This window comes from Grampus griseus, assembly GCF_964374135.1.
Source record: "Grampus griseus genome assembly, chromosome: 12".
Classification (NCBI taxonomy): Eukaryota; Metazoa; Chordata; class Mammalia; order Artiodactyla; family Delphinidae; genus Grampus; species Grampus griseus.
Window position 1 is genome coordinate 76,764,489 of NC_139006.1, and position 5,433 is coordinate 76,769,921.

The window sequence follows — 5,433 nt, forward strand, 5'->3', positions numbered from 1 at the left end:
ACCAGGAAATGAATGAGGTCTCCTAGACATCTTATGGGAGCAGAAGAGGGGGTGGATTTGACCAAGGTGAGAGAGAGGAAGGAAGACTTGAAGAAAGAGAGGAGCAGATCCTGACTGGTTTAGAATTATCCAGAAAAAATTGAGTTTGGTTAGGGAAAATTCTGAATTAGGGAATACTTGAAACATACTTTAATGTTTTGAAACACTGTGTATAACAAACTAAAATACCTATGGTTAGTAGTCAAGTAAATGAAAAATGGACTTTTTGGAGTCCTACATCATACATTAATACATGCTAACTATAAAAAAATTATTTTTAACTTTTAAGCAAATATAATCACAGTACCATATCTACATGAGAATAAGTTTCAAATTAGTGAAGTCAAAATCAATGGAGCTATTGGGCTTATTACTAATACTAAAGTGATTATTGCCTAATAATCAAAATGAGAACTGCTCTAAGGTCTTTGAAAAGACATTTGAGGGGTGTTCCCCTCTCCAATGGAACAATTTGAATTCAAAGGTCTGTAAGGATATACCCTATTGGTAACAGACTCAGATATCAGGAGTGCCGACTCATATGATAAGGGTAATTTTAGTGTTTGAAGAAACTACCACACTGTTCTCCAGAGTGGCTGTACCGTTTTCCATTCCCGTTAGCAGTGTATGAGAGATCTACTTTTTTCCCATCCTCATCAGCATTTGATGTTGTCACTATTTTTTTCTTTTAGTTGTTCTAATATGTGTGCAATTCCACTAAATCTTTTATAATGCAACAAAAACATTGTCCCACTGAAAATAAAGTTTTTGGGATCTGTGGAGAATAGGGAAACTTGACAAGTTCAGGGAAAAAAATCCATAGGAATGTAATGTGATAGATGTCAGTCTGGAAATGTGAAATGCAAGCATTTCAACAGAAGCCCATGCTTCCAAGGGGAGCACTTCCCTGAGATTTTCTTCTTCCTTCAGTGAATCTGACACATCATACATTTCTCTTTTGAATCTCTTTAGTCTCCTGCACTGTGTAAACGGTCCTTGGTCCTCCTTAATTTTCCTGACCTTGACACTTTTGAAGATGACAAGCCAGTTATTTGGTGGAATGTCTCTTAGCTTGGGTTGGTCTGATGTTTCCTTATGATTGGATTCAGACTTTTTTTTTTTGGCAGGAATATCACGGAAGTGATGCTGTGTTCTTCTCAGTGCATCCCACCAAGTGGTACATGTTTGTCCCATTACTGCTGATGTTAACTTTAACCCCTTGCTCAGGCCCATTTAAAAAAATATTTTTTAGAATGGTTTTCGTTTCACAGCAAAATTGAGAGGAAGGTGCAGAGATTTCCCACACACCCCGTCCCCACACATGCACAGCCTCCCTCGTTATCAACATCCTTCACTGAAATGGGACATTTGTTATACCTGATGAACCTACCTTGACACATCGTAATCCCCCAAAGTCCAGAGTCTTACCTTAGGGTTCACTCTTAGTGCTGTACATTCTGTGGATCTGGACAAATGTATAATGACATGTATCCATCATTATAACCTCATACAGGGTATTCCCACTGTCCTAAAAATACTCCATGCTCTGCCTATTCTTTCATTCGTCCTCCACCCCCGCACCCCCTGGAAACCACTGATCCTCTTACTGTGCCCACAGTTTTGCCTTTCCCAGAATATCACATAGTTAGAATCATACTGTATGTAGCCTTTTCAGATTGGCTTCTTTCACCTATTAATCTGCATTTACTTTCCTTCATGTCTTTTTGTGACCTGATAGCTCATTTCTTTTTAGCCCTGAATAATATTCCATTGTCCAGATGTACCACAGTTGATTTATCCATTCACCTGCTGAAGAACATCTTGGTGGCTTCCAAGTTTTGGCAATTGTGAACAAAGCCACTATAAACCTCACATGCAGATTTTTGTGTGGACGTATCTTACCAAGAATATCAAGAAGCATGATTGCTAGATTGTATGGTAAGAGTGTGTTTAGTTTTGTCTGAAATTGGTCTGTAGTTTTCTTTTCTTGTAATATCTTTGTCTGGTTTTGGTATTAGAGTAACGTTTGCTTCACAGAATGAGTTAGCAAGTACTCCTTCTTCTTCTGTCTTCTGGAAGAGATTGTAGAAATTTGGTATAATGTCTTTTTTAAATATTTGGTAGAATTAATCAGTGAGTCCATTTGAGCTTGGTGCATACTGTTTTGGAAGATCATTCGTTATTGATTCAATTTCTTTAATAGGTATAAACGTATTCAGATAGTCTATTTCTTCTTGTGTGAGTTTCGGCAGATGGTATCTTTCTGGGAATTGGTCTATTTCATCCAGGTTATCAAATTTGTGGCTAGAGAGTCTCTTGGCCTCAGTAAACCCATCTGTAAAATGGGGAGGCAAATTGCTGCCTGCCTGGTTCATGAAGAGGGAGGATTGTGGATTAAGAGCATGGCCTTCTCACAGCAAAGGTGTTACATACATACAGGTCTTATTATCCTTAGTGGTAACACTATGTGTTTTCTTTTCTTTCATTGACTTAACATGAAGATTAAAATTTGCTTCTCCCTTGTCTCGAAGAGTCCTGAGCTTAATAAGTCTTCACATGAGGGGTACTATGCGTATGGTGAATTGCAAATACTGGGATGCAAGAGAGTCAGATCCAGGCCTCCTTCCCCATTGTTGAGCTGTCTGCACTTGGACAGCTGCTTGATTTCTTTGGATCTCAATTTCCTCATCTGTAAAGTAAGCAAAATAAGATTTTGTCTACTTGAAGGTGGTGGCTGGTCCAGTCTATCTGTTTTTTTTTCTCTTCTATTTATATTTAATTACTGAAATATATTTAAAATCACATGTTATGCAAAACAACATATTAATTTAGAAATATCGCATTTTTCCAAACACATTTTGCAAAGGATTTTATTCAAATTCCTGCACAGATCTTTACACTGACATCCTCTTCATCACTAGAGCCACTTCCCGAGTCACACAGACTGTCTGAAATGCAGGGTCTGTCTGAATTACTTTGAAGTGGTAGCTGGACTCCAAGCCCAAGGACCTGTTCACATGACTGATGGGCTTTTTCATCTGCTTTATACATATGGCAGCTGTGACCTCCACAACGTGACCACCTATTTTATTGCTTACTTTTGAAATTTAATTTTCATTTTTATCAAAATAACATACAGGCATAGTTTAAAAAGTCAAATTGTATTCACATACTCACTAAAGGAAGTTCTTACTACACAGAAGCAACAACTTTCAACTCTTTTTGCCTCCATTGTCACATGGCTGACATCCTGGGATATCTTCCCGTCATCTTCCCTCTGTACATGTTTCTGTGTCCAAACTTCCCTCATCTTATAAGGATACCAGTCATATTGGATTAAGGCCCATTCTAAAGATGTCATCTTAACTTGATTACATCTGCAAAGATGCTATTTCCCAATAAGTTCACATTTAATTACTGGGGGTTAGAACTTCAACATACCTTTTTTGGGGACACAATTCAACCCACAAGGCTGAATGCCTTCCTTTTATAATAGATGAGAATTTTATATCTCTTATGTCCTCACCTTATTTCCCTGTCTACATCTTCCCAATATATCACAATTCCTGGTTAAATCTACACTTGTTGCTTTCATTATTATAACTATACAAATATTGTTCATAACTGAAGCAAGTATATATGCTATAATTATATTTCTTGTAACTCATCTTGTTTTTCTTAGAGTTTATTGACTCTTTTTAAATTTTCTTGGTTTTTGTTTTTTGTTTTTTGTTTTTGAATGTCTGGTTGCTTTCCTACACCCTCCAATGGCCCTGACCCTGCAAAATGCTTCCAATTAAAATTTTCACTGTAGTCAGAACTGTCCAATTATCAGTAAGTTCACGTACTCATTTTTGAAAACTTTCTGGGCTTTTGCTCTGTGGTTCTAGTAATTCCCTAGGTCTACTCTCAGTATTCTGGGAGATGTATCAGACAATATTTTGTTAACTGAAAGCGTGCCTTGTAAATGCCTAGCTCACCCCCATGGGTAGCTTGTAAAAAACTGAACCAGCATTTCCTGAAGGTAATACATAGACTGCTGACCACAGGAGAACAATTACTCCTTGTGTTATGTTCTGCTGAACGCTGGCCGAGGGTGTGCAGAGGGTAACGACTTCTGCTTCTGGTGGGGAGAGGGAAAGGAAGAAGACTATTGGGCCAGACACTGTAGAATGAAGACTTCTCCTGTGAGCTAGACCTTAAAGATGAGTAGGTGTTCACTGGCGAGGAAGGGGAAATGAAATTTTCCTGGTGTACTGAGGGAAATGGCACAAAAGCAGGAAAATAAATGTTTTATTTGGGGAATGGGGCATTCCCCTTGATCAGAAGAGGGGCTCCAGGTCAACTTCCTGAAAACCAATTCACTGCAGGATTAGTTCACTAAAGGAATTAATAATTATTCTTGAATAAATTCAATGAGTAGATATATGTATGATATATATGTATGTATATGAATATATATGTATGTACATGTATATATGTGTGTGTATACGTGTAGATGTAATTCTAATGGCTATGTTGGTGAATATATTCTTTTTGAATAAATATATTACTTTTGTGTCTTTTCTCTCCTTGAGCCGGAGAGGCGGAAGACATTCAAAAGAGAGGGAAGGTAGGGAATCCCAACATATTATCAACTCACATTCCTTCCCAACTGAATAGGCAGCTCTGTCTCCCACCTAGTCTTTCATGTTGAAATGTGATAGTTAAATTGGTTTAGGAATGTCCTCATCCTGAATACAGATTTTGGATCAAGTATCATTCAGTTGGTCCTTTCTATCTGAATGATGGAAGTGGTGAAAATCTACATAAGTTATCCCCAAACCTCAGAACACTTGAAAAGATACAACAGAAAATCATCTTTTCTAGGAGTGAGGCTCAGAGAACTGTTTTTTCAACCAGATTTGGAAAACACTGGCTACACCCCAACCCTTCCGGTCTTGAATTTCAGTATACATTCTAGTTAACTGGGGAACTTGTTAAAGATGGAGATTAGGGGGCTCCTCCCACAAATTCTGACTCAGTAGGCACAGGGTGGAACCACGCCCTGGAATCCTCATTTTACAATCAACCCTGCTGATTCTGTCAAAACTGACACCTAGGGCTTCCCTGGTGGCTCAGTGGTTGAGAGTCCGCCTGCCGATGCAGGGGACACGGGTTCGTGCCCTGGTCTGAGAAGATCCCACATGCCACGGAGCGGCTGGGCCCGTGAGCCATGGCCGCTGAGCCTGCGCGTCCGGAGCCTGTGCTCCGCAACGGGAGAGGCCGCAACAGTGAGAGGCCCGCGTACCGCAAAAAAAAAAATAAATAAATAAAAAATAATGCCAGCACTTTGGAGCTGGAACATACAAAATTTGTGTTCTCCACCCAGATTAATTGCCCCAACAGCCTATA